Source organism: Natator depressus, chromosome 2, assembly GCF_965152275.1.
Source record: "Natator depressus isolate rNatDep1 chromosome 2, rNatDep2.hap1, whole genome shotgun sequence".
Lineage (NCBI taxonomy): Eukaryota > Metazoa > Chordata > Testudines > Cheloniidae > Natator > Natator depressus.
In genome coordinates, this window is record NC_134235.1 from 22454778 (window position 1) to 22474073 (window position 19296).

The 19296-nt window shown below is 44.4% G+C and overlaps 1 protein-coding gene across 3 annotated transcripts in view; it reads right to left on the bottom strand.

The window, feature by feature from the left end:
- ZHX2 (zinc fingers and homeoboxes 2) overlaps positions 1-19296 on the bottom strand; it is a 116333-nt gene that overhangs the window by 52469 nt on the left and 44568 nt on the right. Inside the window, exon 2 of one of the 3 annotated variants that reach the window (XM_074943895.1) lies at positions 18559-18632. The exons of the other annotated variants lie outside the window; for them this stretch is intronic. The gene's annotated coding sequence lies outside the window, so the exon portion shown is untranslated. The remainder of the gene's footprint in view (positions 1-18558; positions 18633-19296) is intronic. 3 annotated transcript variants of the gene reach the window in all.

A 19296-nucleotide genomic window follows, 5' to 3' on the forward strand; every position in this document is an offset into this window, starting at 1 on the left:
CAGCAGCTGTGTGGGGTGTTGAGGGTGCTTGCAATAGGGGTGGTTAACTGGGGTTTTTGCAAATGATGGGGAAGGTGAAGTTTGAGGAGGGATGAGAAGAACTGTGCAAACTAGTATATGGCACCATACTTGCCCTTAAAGTTAACGGCTGAGAGAAACTGGCAAACCTTTCTTTGCAATAACAGGAAAGTAAAAGAAAGGTGTTGTAAAAACTAATTCCATGATCCTGTTATCCCAACAACTAAAATTCTGCCAGTCACCTTCACTGGCTTCCTGTGAGACACACAATTTAGGTCAGAGGTGCCCAAACTTTTCCTCTTGTGCCCACCCTTACCTGTAATGGAATGTGTACGCACCATCTCCCCCCTCCACCTCCCAGCCAGGAGTGGAGTGGCGGCTGGCTCAGGGCCGAAGCCGCAGCCAGAGGCCGGAGCCACAGCTGGGGACAGAGGCTGAGCCGGGGACGGGAATGGACCGGGGCCGTGGCTGGGGCGGGGCTGGAGCAGAGCTGGGGGCAGAATGGGGCTGGGTGGCGCTCTATCCACACCCCTGTGGGGGCTGGCTTGGGCCCTCTGTGCCCCCCTGGATGTTCCTCCACGTCTGCCTAGGGCATGCCCCACAGTTATGGGATCACTGACCTAGGTCATCTAGTGCTTTTATTTCCTTTATGGAGTAGGATGCTCTGTCAGGTGTGAAGGTGTGGTAAGCCTTTTCCTCTTAACTAGGGAAATCTGCTGACTGAGCAGTAAGGAAGGAAGAGGACTCTGATAAGAGTTACTGAGAGAGCCACCTGTGGAATTAAATTTAAAATGTATTTCCTTACGAGCAGCACAGACAAAAAAGGATTTAGAAGATGTCCCCAGTACAAATCTTGGCAGAAGTCAGGTAGGGTAGGGGATAATAGAAGTGTAGGACTGGACGGGATCTCAATAGATCATTTAGTCCAATCTCCTGCACTCAAAGCAGGACTGAGTAATAACTAAAGCATTCCTGACAGGTGTTTGTCTAACCTGTTCTTAAAAACCTCCAATGACAGACATTCCACAACTTCCCCAGGCAATTTTAGTAAGGAAGTTTTTCCTAATATCCAACCTAAACTTCCCTTGCTGCAATTTAAGCCCCTTACTTCTTGTCCTATCTAAAGAGGTTAATGAAAACAATTTTTCATCCTGCTCCTTGAAGCAACCTTTTAGGTATTGAAAACTGTTATCATGTCCCCCCTCAGCCTTCTCTTCTCGAGACTAAACAAAGCCAGTTTTTTCAATCTTTCCTCCTAGGTCATGTTTTTTAGACCTTTACATGTAAAAGAACTGCATGCATGAGCTCACTGAGTGCAATCAGGCTGTAGAGACGAGGGCACAGCCTCTACCCCAAGTCCTTACCGTCAAAGGGTCTGATCCGGCAAACGTTTATGGTAATGAGTGCTACCGTCAGTTGTATTTGCAAGATCAGACCCTGAGCCTGACTTAGACAATATAGTATAAACATGATGCACTGGATAAGAGTCAAAATGATTTACTTTAAAATCATCACTTACAGTGAGAATGATGTTTGAAAGCTTCATAGAAGAGGCCTGTTTCACTGAGGGCTTTGAAGGGAGAGAGCGTGGCTGATACAGCATCATCTCAGTGCTCAAGACATTGCATGTGTAAATCCCAGTACAAGAGATATGAAAATATAGCCCACTGCCCAACATCGCATTTCCCTTAAACATCATGCCATAAAGCACAGCCTGAAGCCAATTATGTTGATGTCAGGACCATAACTGTATTTTTAGGCCTCAGGCATTTATTTCAGCTGGAAGGAGAGAAGAGGCTACCACAATTGGGCACTGTGCAAACACAACCCTCTGCATATTAATACACAATTTATACTGTGTATTAACAATTAATACTATCTAACTGTTTCCTTTAAGTCTTTTAGAAGCAAGGGGTACAGTATCGTAAACTGCCTCATCCCACATTAAAATGTGTTTTAAAAGACAAAGCAATAAAATGGTTTCTATATATTTAAAAAAAATATTCAGCTGCGATCTAAGCAATTCTGTATCAGCTAGAGAGAAAAGCTGTGTTACGAAAGGGAGGTGCTGAAGACGGTCCCTTTGGGATTCCATTTTAACGATCTAATTTACCAGCTAAATCTATTTGAGTTTTTATTCTTTTTATTTGGTAGTGTTATGATCACTGAATCTAGGCTGTGACAATATCCTGAACAGGCAGCATGAAAGGGCAGTTCAAAGGACCAGGAGTGCAGCGGCATATTCTGCTACGGCAGCAATATGTAATGAAGCAGAATGTAATCTACAAACTAGGCCATGGCCTGAACTGGTGACTTGAAGAGTGGCTGATAAATACTGACAGAGACTGTGCACTGGGAGAGGGAGAGAGAGTCTGCCTCCAGTCGAGTTTGCAGGAAACTCCCTGCCACTCCTGTCAGATAAGCAGTGCAGTGAACCTTGCTTGTGGAACTCAAGTGCCTCTAGGCCCACGAGCTAATTCCGGCCAAGAAAACCCTGCTGGAATAGAAGGAAGAGGGATGTGCTTGTAAGGTACAGAGCTGACTCCGTAAGGACCTGTGCAGTGAGGAGAATCAAGCCACTGGAACTTTTAAACTGGTTCACTACCCCAGTTGAGGTCTACCTATTGCTGCATTGCCTTCAAACACAACAGGTAATACTGTGCTCTCCACTCATGAATGAATGTAGAAATCCTCTCCCCTTATAGGCAAGATTTCAATGTTTATTTATGCTGCAGCTATCTTAATCCCTGATATGCCCATTCCCATCACAGATTTGCTATTCACTCTGCCATTAAAAGCTCATTGGAGATCCCCTCTCCTTTAAAACTAGCTGTAGGTAGCACAGGAAAGGAATCCAAATATGTGGCTACACCATAGCTGCTAAAACAGCAGCTGTTCAACAATGCTCCCATTTGACTCCATTTTCTCTCCTTCCCACATCGACCACTCCTTCAACTGCATGGCTATGCCATTAGCACAGTAGGGGTAGGAGGTCTTCTTGGCGGCTCAGCACATTCTCTGTGTTGCCAGCCCAACGCCTGAGGATGTGTCAGAATCTGTTCTCCATTCTGGCATCACTAGGAGTGTGACTCTGGTCTAAACTGTGTGTGTGTTAAAGGCACCTTGATCGATCGGCCCATCAGCTCTCACAGAGAGAGCGCCGATCACAACACGTCGTTCGTGTTGTTCTAGCCAGTCCTTCAGCCACCCCGGCCAGGCTGTCAGTGGCACCGGACACCCGACTGGTGTAGCGCACTGCAGCCCAGAACCCCTGAGCTCAAGCAACCTGCCAGCTCAGCTTCCCAAATAGCTGGGATTACAGGTGCACGCCACCACATCCGGTCATGTGTTAAAGTAAGCATTTAAAAGAAAAAAAATCCATTGAGCTTTTTAAGATCCAAAATTACAGCTCCTGGAAAACTCACAACAGTGCTAAATATCACAGAGCTTGACAGCTTTATACCTCTCTAACCACCAAGGGCCTAGTGCTGATCTCACTGTATCAATCAGGTCTAGCTCCAGTGAACCCTATGGAGGTACATCCGTGCAACTCTAGTGCAAGCAATCCTGGGTTAGTCACAAAGGCACAATTACCCAGCCAGAAAGGTCTTGAAAGAGATACTTCCAGATTCTCACCATATACGTGAAATTTACACTTCAGGGTTTCAGCACAGACAAGAGGAGTAAGTAGCTTTGGATCCTTTCTTATTAAAGTAAATGCCAGTATGCTAGAGTAGTGGACCAAAACACTGCAGGATCATCACAGTAAGCAGCCGTGTGTTTCAGACCATTGGTACAGAATGCTGCAGAGATTCTTTTCTTTTACAGTATGGGCTGAGGTCTTTATGAAGGGAATGCACAGTTATGACTTTTTTTTGTTTTGCATGCATGCATACATCCACCTGGGCATTCACTCTATTTGTCTACTTGCATGTTTTCTTAATGCCTAGTAAGCACTTGTTTAAGGGCCTGATCCTGTCTCACAAAAGTCAATTAGAATTTTGCCATTGAACTTCAAGAGGCGCAAGATCAAATACCATCTGCATATTACTGCAAGACATAGGAAACAGGCTGTCCCCCTTCCACAGATTTATAGATTCTAAGGCCAGAAGGCACCTTTTGATCATCCAGTTCAGGGGTGGGCAAACTATGGCCCGCAGGCCACATTTGGCCCGCCAGCCAATTTAATCTGGCCCTCGAGCTCCCGCTGGGGAGTGGGATCTGGGGCTTGCACCGCTCCCACGTTCCAGCTGGGGACCAGGGTTGGGGGCCGCTTTGCGCGTGTGTGCCACGGCTCCCGGAAGCAGCAGCATGTCCCCCCTCTGGCTTCGCACACTGCCCCTGCCCCAAGTGCCTCCCCCGCTGCTCCCATTGGTCAGGAACTGCAGGGGCAGCGCCTGCGGATGGGGCAGCACGCAGAACCGCCTGGCCATACCTTCGCATAGGAGCCAGAAAGGGGACATGCCGCTGCTTCCGGGAACTGCTTGAGGTAAGCACCATCCGGAGCCTGCACTCCTGAGCCCCTCCAGCACCCCAACCCCCTACCCCAGCCCTGACCCCCCTTCTGCCCTCCGAACCCCTTGATCCCAGCCCAGAGCACCCTCCTGTACCCCTCATCCTCAGCCCCACCCCAGAGCCCGCACCCCCAGCTTGAACCCTCCTCCCTCCCCCGCCCCGATGGCTCAACCCCCTGCCTCAGCCCTGATCCCCCTCCCACTCTCTGAAATCCTCATTTGTGGCCCCATCCCAGAGCCCTCACCCCCTCCTGAAACCCAACCCCAATTTTGTGAGCATTCATGGCCAGCCATACAATTTCCATACCCAGATGTGGCCCTCGGGCCAAAAAGTTTGCCCACCCCTATCTAGTTTGACCTCCTGTATAACACAGGCCATAGAACTTCCCAAAATAATTCTGAGAGCAGATCTTTTAGAAAAACACCCGATCTTCATTTAAACATTGTCAGTGATGGAGAATCCATCATGATCCTTGGTAAATTGTTTCAAGGGTTAATTACCTTCACTGTTAAAAATTTACACCTTATTTCCAGTCTGAATTTGTCTAGCTTCAACCTCCAGACATTGGATCATGTTATACCTTCCTAAGTTAGACTGAAAAACCCCTTATTAAATATTTGTTCCCCAGGTGGATACTTACAGACTGTAATCAACTCACCCCTTAACCTTCTCTTTGTTAAACTAAATAAACTGAGTTCCTATATGGCATGTTTTCTAAACCTTTAATCATTCTCATGGCTCTCCTCTGAACCCTCTTCAATGTACTTGAATTGTGGGCTCCAGAGCTGGACACTGTATGCCAGCAGTATTTTCACTGTGCTAAATACAGAACTAAAGTAACTTGTCTACTCCCCTGTTTATGCATTCCAGGATCGCTTTTGGACACAGCATCACATTGGGAGCACATGTTCAGCTGATAATCCACCATGACCACCAAATCTTTTTCAGAGTCCCTGCTTCACAGGATAGAGTCCCCCATCCTGCAAGTATGGCCAACATTCTTTGTTCCTAGATGCATACATTTACATTTGGTTGTAGTCAAAAATATATTATTTGCTTGCACCAAGTTTAAAAAGTGAACCAGATCGCTCTTCAATCAGTCACCTGTCCTCTTCATTATTTACCACTCCCCCAATTTCTGTGTCATTTGCAAACTTTATCAGTGATGATTTTGTGTTTTCTTCCAGGTCACTGATGAGAATGTTAAATAGTGTAAGGCTATTAATGAGGGACCCCATGGAAACACACCAGCTTGAGGACGATTCCCTTTTTACAACTACATTTTGAGACCTATTAGTTAGTCAGTTTTAAATCCATTTAATGTGTACCACGTTAATTTTATATTGTTCTCGTTTTTTAATCAAAATGTCATTGGGTACCAAGTCAAACACCTTACAGAAGTCTAAGTATATTACGTCAAGGCTATTACCTATTATCTTTATTAACCAAACTTGTAATCTCATGGAAAATGGTATCAAGTTAGTTTGACAGGATCCGTTTTTCATAAACCCATGCTGATTTGAATTAATTACATTACCCTCCTTTAATTCTTTATTAATAGAGTCCTGTCTTAGCTGCTCCATTATCTTGCCTGGGATTGATGGCAGGCTTGACCAACCTATAATTACCCAGGTTATCCTGTTTACCCATTTAAAAAAATGGCACAAGATTAGTTGTCTTCCAATCTTCTGGAACTTCGCCAGTGCTCCAAGACTTATTGAAAATCAACATTAGCAGTCCAGTGAGCTCCAGCTCTTTTAAAAAACTCTTGGATGCTGATTTAAAATACTCTAACTTTAGTAGGTTCTGATTAAAATCCTCCAGAGATACTAGTGGAATGGAAAGAGTGTTATCATCACCATAGGAGGCACTCCACTGGTACTGGAGGGGAAAGCCTATTCATGGTGACTCACTCTCATGTTTCGGCCTCTTTGGCACACCAGAGAAACTGCCAGAGAAAAAAGGTTGTACTAACAGTAGAAATCCCTTTAAATGGTTTCGCACAAAACCAAAAATCCACTTCCTCCTTCCACAAAAAAAAAAAAAAAAATGCTCCTTCTCACCCACAATTACATTTTGAAAAATGCCAGTGTAAATGCAGCACGATTCCCTGTAACACTGGATCTTACGACTTACTGTAGTGGTTCTCAACATTGCATTCTCTCTTCCCTCCGACACACACAAACCCCTTAAACCTGCAAGGAGGTACTGTGAAAAGGTACTAGGTTAAATTCACACGTGGCAGTGCTGACTGGGATTCAGACTGTGCTGAATGGAGACTGGTTTTAGACTTTTTGCAGACTGGTTTTAGACTTTTCAGTGGGAGGACTGTACTTTGGGCAGTGTAGAAAGGAAAACATGCCAGATTTGTTTAGATCTGACTGAGTGATGACTAATGTTGACAGTAAAAACTGAGAAAACTCAGACTATTATTGTACCCCAGTGTGTGCACAGTGCATTTATAAAATACTAGCCTGATTTGCTTAAAAGCAAAATCAGTGCTAAACACAAATTAACCAATGCAAATTTCATAGTTGCATCACATGGGACTAATTATGATGCAAATCACGCAAGTCGCACAACAGGGGCATGTGACAGAACTCAGTTTCTCTAATGCATGGCTGGAGTCATAGTCATAAGCAGTCCATTCTCTAGAAAACCAACCCTGACTGATTTCCACACTCGTGTTAGCTGATGCCCCGAGGAGCAGTCACTGGGAGGATAGTGCTAGCAAAGGTTACCTGTGGAACGCTTCATTGTCATGCTGTTGGTGTTATTGAAGCAGCTCTCTGCAGTGGGGCTCTTTTCCCAGTGCTGCTGAAGATTGTGCATTAAGTATTCTCACTGAATGAGCTATTCTTGAATAGCCAAGAGAAACTGATCTAGAAACACAGGCATTGCCAATCAGAAAAGACCAGTAATGTTCCACCTAGCGCTCTATCCTGTCTCCAGCAGTGGATTGTGTCAGAAACTTCAGAGGAAAGTGTAAACAATCACCACAAATACCTTACAACAATGCTTAAAGCTGCAGTCTTCACCCTGCTGTTGGGTGCTCATGGTATCATCATCTGTTACAGGGAAACGAAATCCTGAACTCTGATCTTAGGTACTTTGGCTATGCCTATACTTCAACAGCTACCGCAGCACAGCTGCAGCTGCACCACTCTAGTACTTCAGCGCAAACGCTCACTACAGTGCCGGAAGCGGTTCTCCCGTGGCTGTAGTTAATCCATCTCCCCGAGACGCAGTAGCTAAGTCAACAGAAGAATTCTTCTATCGACCTAGCGCTGTCTACACAGGGGGTTAGATCACCTTAACTACGTTGCTCAGGATGTGGATTTTTCACGTCCCTGAGTGACGTAGCTGTGTTGACCACTTTTTAGTGTGGACCAGGCCTCAGTTTCTCTTTACAGTACTACACCCTTTGTTCTAGAGCAGACTTCCCCAGTAACTTACGCCAGGTGTACGCTAAAAAGTTAGGCTGATCCAGCTACGTCACTCAGGTGTGTGAAAAATTCTGACCATATCCTGAGCGAGGTAGTTAAGCTTTCCTAACCTGATGTACACATTGCTAGGTCGATGGAAGAATTCTTCCATCGACCTAGCTACTGTCTCTTGGGGAGGTAGATTACCTACAACAGAAGAACCCCTCCTATCGCTGTAGTGAGTATCTACACTGAAGCACAGCAGCTGTGCCACTGTAGCAGTTTAAGTGTAGACACAGCCTAAGTCCATATGCTTATTATCCTTAATGTGAAACAGTATTGCTGGAATATGCTAGGGTTAGATCATGCCCTTGTATTACAAGCAGGCCAAATTCTAACCCTGCTGTAAACAGATTCTACATATTGTATTTGGTTGGAATTGACACCCTTCCTGGAGGTTACATTTGAATTACAAAGGCCTAGTCTACAGTGGAAAGTCTGGTTGGGGAACTGGCACAAATTATACTGGTATAAGCACTTTTATACTGGTATAATTGCATCTACACTAGGTCTTTTACTTGCATATCTATGCCATTGAAAAAACAAATACAAAAAAACCCCACACCCCTGACTGACGTAGCTAGGCTGGTAAAATTTTCTAGCGTAGATCTGTCCTAACAAACAACAAAAACTTGAACCTTAGGGCTCGTCTCCGCTTACCAGAGGATCGACACGTGGCAATAGATCCACTGGGGGTCGATTTAGCGGGTCTAGTGAAGACCCGCTAAATTGACCGCTGATCGCTCTCCCGTCGACTCTGGTACTCCACCGGAACGAGAAGCATAAGGTAAGTTGATGGGAGAGTTTCTCCTGTCGACCCAGCGCAGTGTAGACACCGCAATAAGTTGACCTAAGATACGTCAACTCCAGCTACGTTATTGCGTAACTTAGGTCGACTTAGCCCCGTAGTGTAGACCTGCCCTTAGTCTAAGCTTTCTTCCCAAGGTTGGCTGATCTTTGCATTTCCCAGCAGACAGCTTTCTACCCCATCCCCCTAGCCTTTCTGCTCAGAGCTCCTCTGATCTCCCTTCTATCCAGGATAATACAGTTAACAAGCCAGACCTGCCAGGAGTCAGCAGTTATCAATCACCATCACATCACCCAGGAGGGCTCCAAAACTTGCTAACAGGGTGAACAGAAGAGCCCTACCACTCTGTTGCATACCTTCCCCAGAGCAATCGCTCTGACATCAACCCCTGAATGTTTCATCAGCAAGCTGAACACAGTGGAACTGAACTCCTGACTTTTCCTCCCAAACCCTTCCTTCTCCTCTCCCATTCTACAGCACTGCTGACAACACATGTCACTCAGACCCAGGCCATCTTTGATTCCTCCCTTGCCTGTACCCCTCACATCCAGTTAGCACACAAATCCTGCTGCTTTCCCCTCCATGTTAATTCCAAAATCTGACCACATTGTTAAAGCTCCAATTCAGGCCCTGGTCATTTCCTTTCTTGGCTACTGCTGCCTCCTCTCCGGTTACACACGGCACCCCACTCTGATGCACTCCAAAGCACAGTGGCTAGGATAATCATCCTGCCTTGTTAGTCACTGTCACCAGATCACCTTCCAAGTCCCTCCACAGTCTCCCCCTGTTCCACTGCATTACGTTCAAACTGTTAATCCTCACTTTTAAGGCTCTTGCTCCTCCATAATTTGTCAGCTCTTGTACGTTATCATCTTGACACTTGCCTCCTCCATTCCACCAGCAACTGAACCCTCTTCCATGTGTCTGTCAGCTTCTCTCACAACAATCTCCAGGCCTTCCTTCCATGCTGGCCCTTAGGCATGGAATGCCCTCCCTGAATTAATTTGCAAAGCCACTACCCGATGCTCTTTTAAATGCCTCCTAGAGATGCACCTTCGCTACAAGACCATTGAGTTTGCTTCTGTGGTAGCCGCGTTTTACTTAATGTATTTTTGTAAAACAAAAAAATCTCCTCTCTTGAAACCATCAGAAATGGTAAAAGAATGAACCTATATAACTATGTGATCTTCTAAATTAACCTTGTCCTCCCCTGCCCACCTTTCCTTCTTTTGTCTGTCACATTCAGCTGTCGAGTCCCTTCTCAGTTCAAAGGGTAATATGTCAAAGGGACTGACACCGACTACATTTTTACAGAAGCTACAAGGCTATAAGATGAATCTAAATGTTCAGCATGTAAATAAGAGGTGTGGTATCAGATGTAATAAAGGTTTTTAGACTTGTGCAATATTAAGCAACATAGTAAAAGATCACTTAAAATAATCAACGGGGAAAGAAAAATAAAATAAGAGAGAATGTGAGAGTCTATTTTTCTTCCCTCGTTGATTATTTTACGTGATCTTATAATTTAGTTAGCATAAATGGGAGGGACAATGGTCTAATGAGTAGAGCAGGAAACGCAGGATTCCTAAGTTCTTGCCTTGGTTCTGTCACTGACTTTCTAGAAGGTCTTCAGCAGGTCTGAACGTCTTTGCACCTTGCTTTGCTCATATGGAAACTCATTGGGTTTAATAATGTTTGCCTCTCACTGGGCTATTTCATTTCTATAATGCTTATCTATGAACGTGACAGATGTTAATCATGTTGCTTTGGATGTTGCTCACATACTAAGATGACAAGGGTGGTATAAAAACCTGTATAGAATGAGGAGGATGGTCCAGGATTAGGGCAGTAGCCTGAGACTTGGCTCAATTCCCAGCTCCGTTACAGACTTCCTACGTGGCCTTAACCAAGTCAGTTTCTCTCTCTGTGCCTCAGTTCCCCAACGATAAATGCAGGTAACAGCACTTCCCTACCTCCTGGGGTTGTGGCGAGGATATATGTGTAAAACTGAGGTGCTCAGATACAACAGTGCTGTGGACCAGAGAACTACGTCAGGTATCTAGAACAGAATGGAATCTTCTGAAGATGTCAAAGCACTTCACAAAGAAAAATTAATTAACATTCAAATAATGTTATATGCTTGATATAAAATTATGTAATATAAATATGTTATCTATGAAACTCACATTATATAGAATTATTCACGTTATGTTTCCTTCTTATATTATTTGTGAGACACACACACAATAAGTTCTCCAGAGCAGCTTTCTTATCTGAAAAGCCCAGCAACTTTTGATATTATGCAGATGATAAAAAAAAAAAAATGTAATTCATAAAAAGAGCTTTTAATTATTTTTTGGACTTGGTTCTCTGTTATTGTCTCCCCTGTAGAATATTTGGTTTATTAGGGAGCACAGGTGCTCACCTTAAAAAAAGATTCACTCCAGAGTCTGATCTGGATACAGCAACTGCCTCCTGTACAAGCTGATGCGGGGAAAAAAGCATCCAACCTGACACATAAGGAACATGAAGCAAACAAAATCAGGCAGGCACAGGTAAAATGAGGAATTCCAGCTACAAATAAATGTTTAATAAATGCTATCATACTGCTATGTCCTCATGTAGTGAGTTGACATTACACACCAAAGAAGTGACAACCTTCAATTGCAGAGTAACTGCGGATTTGCATTACATTTGCTTTGTGTCTTGGGAACAGGCTTACATTTCCTTGCAACTAATGAATTAAAGTGATTTTTAGGGAGCTGACAGTTCTGGGGGGAAAAAATGTGGCTCTGAAATATTCTTCATTGCTAACCCTTTGTAGTAGTAATTGGAGTAGTTCTTACTCTAGCTTGCCAGAAGCGTAGTTTTCATTAAATATTAAAAAGCTATTTGTTAAAATAACATTACCATAGCAACTAGAGAAAGCTAAAATACTGCGTTGCTGACTCACAGCACATTAATCAACCACTAGCTATTATTTAACGAGAGCCCCCTGCAAGGTCTTACAGTAACGACCGAGTTGATGAGAATACAGCAGTCGCTGAATCAATAGTCCCTGAGTACAGCGATCATCTCTGGTCGCTTTGGTTCTGGACTCTGACCTCTTTGTTATGGCTAATGGCTGTTGCACTCAGTGTCTGCCCCCAACATGGGAAGAAAATGCTTTTGGAGTGTGCATTGTAGACCCTATTAAATAGGAACTACATGATGGAATGGGATGGTATAGAGGTTTTACTGGCGTAAGTTTGGAATGGCTGCTTTACTCACAAGTGATGAAGGCATGAATAAACTATGCAGGTTATTCTAAATGAGTGCTCATGAAACCTTTAGCTCACACCGCATAACCATGTAGGTTGTACCATTTATGTGCCATATGTCACAGAAAATCTATTTTAGTAAAGTCTAAAAAAAATTATTAGGACTATTTCTTATAGCAGGGGCCTGAAGTTACCATAATCTAGGGGTTCCCAAACTTTTTGTCGGCATGACCCCATTTTAAAGAATTATTGCCTCCCAGAAGCCAGGCAGAATGGAAGACACCATTCTGTAGAACAAAATGGCATCTTTCGCACAGTGTGACCTCACCCTCCCTGCACGTGTGAGGTCACATGTATGGAGGACTCCATTTTGCCCTACATAATAGCATCTTCCACACAGCATGACCTCGTACATATGGTGCGGGTGAGGTCATGCTGTGCAGGGGATGCCTCTTCATTGCACAAAATGGTGTCCTCCATGCATGGTGACCTCACATGCACTATATATAACCGGTCATGCGATGTGGAGCAAAATGGCATCCTCCACATATGAGGGATTGCCGTGACCCCATCTGCTAATGGCACAACCCCATTTGGAGTCACGAGAACCACTGCCATAAGTCCAACTGTGCAGGTCTCAGAGGGAGAGAAAAATAAAATCTGGTAAGTGCAAAACCCTTTCAAAACTAGCCTGGAAGAGCTGTTTATATATTACACACACACACACTACTTTTAAGTTTGATATCTCAGCCCCTGCCAGGCATTGGGCTCCACTGGGAAGGTAGGAATTTGAGCCTTATCTTTCCAATTGCATAAAGCTCGTATTTTTAGCTTTGCAGGATCCCAAGGTACCAAATTTTACAGCTATGATATTTTATAGAGACGAAAATGAGTCCCTGGCTCAGGACAGAATCTCACTTATCCTGGGCATTGTGCAGGTAAATTTTGGGGCATAAATTTCTTATTTGGGTGGAGGAGGAGGAAGGATAAAACTTTTCTTACTCAGGTTGTTTTACTGAAAAAATGGTAGAGTTTGAAGCTACTCTAGGACTTGGGATGTTAGAATAAGTCTTAGGGAGATGGGTTAGGAAGCAAGCAATACACTCATAGGCCTGTAATAAATTTATTTATCACAGCCCTGTGCAATTTATCACATGGATATTGTCATGTGTGCAATGACCTCTGAAAGACTGCCCACTGGGCAATCACCTTTGAATCACCTTTCTCATGGGGGAAATCCTAGCCCCATTAAAGTCAATGGAAGTGTTACCACTGACTTCACTGGTCAGGATTTTACCTATGTGTCATACCAATAGAACTTGCTGCAGGGATTCTTACTGAATCAGAAATTCCAGTCCAATTTTGGGGGAGGATGAAAAATTAGGCTTTATTTAAAAACCCATACCAAGCTGTGGGCAAAAGATTATTAGGTTTCATACCTTTTTTTAAAAACGAAAACTACATACATAAATTAGTAGTTATTAACCAGAAGAATGTTATTAATATAACAGCTTTTGGATGCCAGCTTTGGTTCCTTGCTGCTTTGTTTGGGTGTTGTAGGCTGTGACTATGACAACCACAAGCAGTTCTTGGATTGATGCAATTCGTGGCAACCTGCTCAATGAAAACTGCCCCTCCCCCCCAACTGTTAAACTTTTTAAAAAAATATTTTTTGTGTTCCTTTTCGGCACTATAAGGAATTGTCAGGCTCCGATCTACTGGGTAGGATCCTGAGATATTAATGAAATGGGTGCCATATCAAAGTCCAGAAAAAACAATAATGGATTGCAGCCTTACAACTGTCAAGGGAGCAGAGCTAGGCCAATGGTGAATGCTTTGGAAACTCTAACCCCCACATATATGAGATTGAATGTAATTTCATGGCAATAAGGAATAAGTCTCCTCTTCATCCTGCCATGGCGAGAACTGTGTGATCTATTAAGTGCCTTCCATCTCTGGTCACTATGATCTCTGGTCTCAAGTTCTGAGGTCAAAAAAGGGTAGCTTTATTTAAGCTCGGACTCCTTAGAGACAGGATTCCCCTCACTCCCCCCTATATACTACTAGGTGTGTTCAGTTTTTTAAAGAAATTACAATACACACAGTCTCTCCCCAATACTACTCGGGCAAGGGGTTGATATAGCACAGGGAATATCTGCCTATTAATTGATGATGTTTAGAGAGGTGGACTTTCTGGTGGAAGTGAAAATGAACATTTTAGCCTTCAAGGAACTCCACAGCTGGAGCTGAATCTCTCAGCTCACATAAAAGAGGAGTGGGAAGCCCAGCAAACCGCTGTCATGCTGCCACATTTTGAACAGTCATTATTGTGCGCACTCAGTGAAGTTTCTCCTTTGCTTTGTTCGTCTTTAACGTGGTTACAAACGGTTAGCAAACTCAGGACTGACTACAAAACCACCCCAACATTTCCTGTTAGGGAACAGTCAGCCGCAACGAACATCTCCTTTATGTGACCCACAGATAAATCGGGAATTTTGTGTCATACACAAAATCACTACATCCTGAATCCAATACTAAAAGTGATAACGTGCATTTTAAACAAACCACACACTATGAAGTCAACAGGACATCACAGAAGAAGTTGGCTAAAGTCAATACATGGACTTCAATGGACTCCTGATTTACACTGGTATATCTGAGATTAGGCCTCTCGGGCATATCGTCAGCTGTTGGGAAACTAGGAAAGAGGATTCTCTCATTGTTATAATCCAGGTGAATATCTGATTTATCTGAACATGAAGAAAACATCTGGGAACAAATTCAGAGGTGAGTCTTAAGCAAGATTGTTAGATTCATACACACTTAGCAATGTGTAACGCATATTCCCTTACACAGAAGGGATTTTTGCCGCAGGTCCGCACTTCAATACACTGGACCCAAGTTTGGTCGTTGAGCCCTGCACCAGGCAAGATCCTGGAACACTGTGGTGGTTTTGGGCTCAGTTCCTGGATGGACCCTCAGCTATTTCTTAAGCAGCTTGTCTGGGTGACCTCTGGGACAATACTGACAGCTCTTGAGGGAGGAAAGGAAGGGAAAAAAGATAGGCAATATCTAGTTCTCCTTGGCTTAGGGAAAGCTTGCCATGAGGAGAGTCAGGGGAACTGAAAGAGAGAAAAAATGGTGAAGGGATATTAAAGGATTTTCCTTCCCCTGGACCCCTCAAAATCTCACCAGGTTGAACATGACAATTACACTTAAAACGTATCTCTGAATAACTAACCATCTGGCCCTTAGGCATTGCTAACTACAGGAAACTACTGAAAGGAAATGCAGATAGCAAAGGTGCAGAAACCAAACTCTTCACCTCCAGTTTCTCCCCCACCTCTCAAGCAGTATCATTTCCCTCAGTCAGTCAACAGAACTCTGCTGCAGACATTTTGCATTCCCCAGTTTATCACTCTCTTCATTCACACTTCTGTCCAAGAGGATTTAATGTGCCAGTATATTAGGAGACAGGTAGCTGGGAATTTTACAGTCTGCTCTTACTATGTTGCAGTGACCACATCACACCGCAAATAATTTTATAGCCTCATGAGAATAATGCACACCAATTACCTGTGTGGCTTCCAAGTGGTCTGTTATCTCAGTTTTATTCTTCACTCTCTCAACACTGCTGTGATATACTAGTGGCACATACAGGCTGCACTCCTCTTTCAAAATCATCCCTTCACTTTGGTCTGACTTAGAAGACGGACATTGTTCAACTTGAGCTACCAGCCGAGTTTTGAAGAACGAGCAGGCAGATACGAGTGAGTCTCCCCATCTTCCAGCTGCACTGGAAGCTAGCACTACACTAGAATTCACAAGAAGAGTGGCTTCTGAAATGCTGGAGCGCTGGATTCTTGCCAGTTTCAATACTGACAGCTTAGTACAGACGTGGGCAAACTACGGCCCGCGGGCCCGTCCTGCCTGGCCCTTGAGCTCCCGGCCGGGGAGACAAGCCCCCGGCCCCTCCCCTGTTGTCCCCCCTCCCCCACAGCTTCAGCTCACTGCACCGCCAGCACTCTGGCCCTCCGCTCCTGCCGGGGAGCACGGCAGCGTGGCTGGTTCTGGCCAGCCAGCAGGGCTGTGAGCTCCTGCTGCTCTGAGTGGCGTGGGGGGGGAGGGGGGGGAGGGAGAGGGGTTGGATAAGGGGCAGGGGGTTCCGGGGGGCAGTCAGGGGGTGGGGAACAGGAGGGGTTGGATAGGGGGTGGGGTCCTGGGGGGGCGGTTGGGGCAAGGGTGTGGATAGTGTTCGGGGCAGTCAGGGGACAGGGAGCAAGGGGGGTTGGATAGGGGGTGGGGTCCTGGGGGGTGGTTGGGGCAGGGGTCCTGGGGGGGGCAGTCAGGGGACAAGGAGTGGGTTGGGGATTCTGAGGGGGGCAGTCAGGGGGCGGAGGCCAGGCTGTTTGGGGAGGCACAGCAGTTTCGCAATCCCGATGTGGCCCTCAGGCCAAAAAGTTTGCCCACCCCTGGCTCAGTAGAAGTGTGTCTAAAGGAACAGCAGGGGAGGGAAGGACTGCCATGGTGTGCACCTTTGGAGAAGTGGTTTGTTACTGTACAGGAAAGGTGCAGTTCCAGGATGTGAGCGTTCTAAATATCCTTAAAGAGAAAAACAAAAACAAAAAACAACCAACCTCCCCACCCCCAACAAATGTTCAAATGTATGAATGAATTTTCAAAACAAATTAACGTTACTTTTCAAGCTAGGTGAACAAACAACTTTAAAGTGGCCGTCTAACCCATGGTTATGTTCAGAAAGAGACACTAGGTAAAGAGGGCATCTTCCTAATACATTGATCCCCTGTGACTGTCCCCGTCATATCTGCCGGGTTTACTGACACAAACAAGCTCTACTCTTGCTGGCAAAGCACAGCCAACACAGCTGCAGGCAAAGGAGCTGGATTCTGGTCTGGCTCATGCATCAGAAGCAGAATGGCCTCTGTCCTGACTGCAGAGTCTTAGCTACTGACTGAAAGAACACAGGCGGATTTTCAGAGCTCAGGGGGCATTGGAAACACTGGTAGTTTAGAGAAAAACATTTTTTATTCAACTGGAGAATATGTGCTATGGAAGTTATCAAGGAGAATAAAAAATCCCCGGATAACTCAGTCACTTTTCTAACAATAACTGCACTTTAAAAAATAGCTTCTCTTCCAAAATATTTGCTTACTTTAACATTTCACAAAATGACTGAAACACAGGATTTTCTATTGCAAAATTGCTACTCTATACCTACATTTTTCAATTCCTAAATGACTGCTAGCTGTTTTAGTGATCATTTCTTTTCTCAGCAGAGCTGGAATCGGTCTCTCTCTCTCTCTTTGGCAAAATATAGTCCTTACAACTTTCTTCCCTAAATGGTTTCAGTTTGAGGTCTCATTCTGCTCTCTCTGTGACCCATCCTTGCAAAGGGATTCTTTCCATTGAAGCAAAATAAAATGGGATTGTATTTCAACTTGAAGTTCTGCTCATTTGGAAGCAACAACAGGCATCACTGTACGGTGTGGATAAAAGATAGGTTTACCTGGATCTTGCCCATTTTAGTGTGCAAGACAACAAATTAGAACATAAAAATAGAGAGCAGACTAACTGCGTTTACTGCTGTAAACTCACCCCTCCCCCCGCCAAGCCCATACATACCCCAGAACAATACCACACTAAACCCTGGGTCTGGCACCTAGACCCAGCCAGTATTTTTCTCCCCGCCTTCCAAATTGTAATGCCTAAATGGAAAGCAAGTGTAGGCATGCCTCTTACACCAAAATAAATCTGGATCCCAGTGAATCCTGGAGAAACAGCATGTGAACACCTGGATCCGACCCATGGATCCTAGAGTTTTTGGCCCCAATTTCCCCCCTGGTATTTGTGCTTCTCATTGTCCCAGTCCTCTACACTTGGCTAGATCCAGCAGGATCTAGGTGTCAGACCTGTGGTTTAATGGTGCTGTTGCTCTGGGACACATTGGGGCTGGTTTTTGGGAACCAGTAGGAACAACTAGACCAGTTGTCTATTTCGATGATACAATTGGCGTCTTAGATATAAATGTCATCAGAATCTTGACAGATCCGGTTTTTCCCTTTTCCTTTCAGAATATGCAGATTTTCCACCAAAGAAGAATTCTTAACTTAGATCTCCAACAACATGAAAATCAAAATTTCATCTGTCTGTGGCACAGCAAATAAAGCAATAAATGAGCTTTGGATAGTGCCACAGGTCCATTTTGTTGTCCCTTTTCTCAGTTAAACACATTCATGTGGTCTATGTTTTCAGCACGGCTATTATTCAGCCCATACAGTATAGACCTTATTTTGTGATTTACAGGAGAGGTCAAAAAACAGTGGATTTTCTCACTGTACAAAATATCTTAAATAAGGGCACTTTAACTTTGATTTTTAATCTTCCATCTCCTTCCTTCTGCTTGACCAAACCCAGATTTCTCATTTTAAACAAAAGAGAAAATGTTACTCACCAGTAACGTATCACTTACATCATGGGATTTTTAGTATTTTTACCTGCACTGAAGACAGGCAGAACTTCAGACACCTACAGGGGGTGGGAAGGAATAAAAACTTAACTAATCAGAAGGAAGGGGGAAAAAAGCAAACACCCACCCCAATTCTCTGACCAGCAAGTAAAACGAAAATCAGAGCAGAGTGAGGGACAAGAGTTTTTTCTGGCTCACCATTACTAAGACAGAGTGCTAGACCAGAAGACTTGGACTTCAGTTCATATGGAGGTAGCATTATTTACCTGGGAAGTGTCTGGAACAAGATTTCATATTGCTTAAGCTGAGCAGACAGTGGAGACCTATCATACATTCTGGAATCTTAAAATATTGCTGCTAATTGTATATACTGTAACTAACCCCAAAAGGTCCACCAGCAATAGACACATTCCTCCAAAACACAATCTGCTCTGCTAGCCCATGGGGAGATGGCATCTTGACAAAAAGGTCACCCATCCAGGGTGTGGTGGAACTCTGGAGAGAGTAGTGGCACCTGCTGACAGAAGTCCTGATGCCATTTTCCTCACCAGAAGGACTCTTCTGATGTGCCCCAAATGTTACCGTTTGCTTTACCTATCTCCGTTTCTTACCAGAATGAAGATAGGGTAGGGAGGGCTACTCCCGTTTTCAGCAGCTGTAGCAACAGCCCTGACGATAAAAGCTCAGCGTGACTCAGAAGGGGTGCATGTATCTGGGAGACAG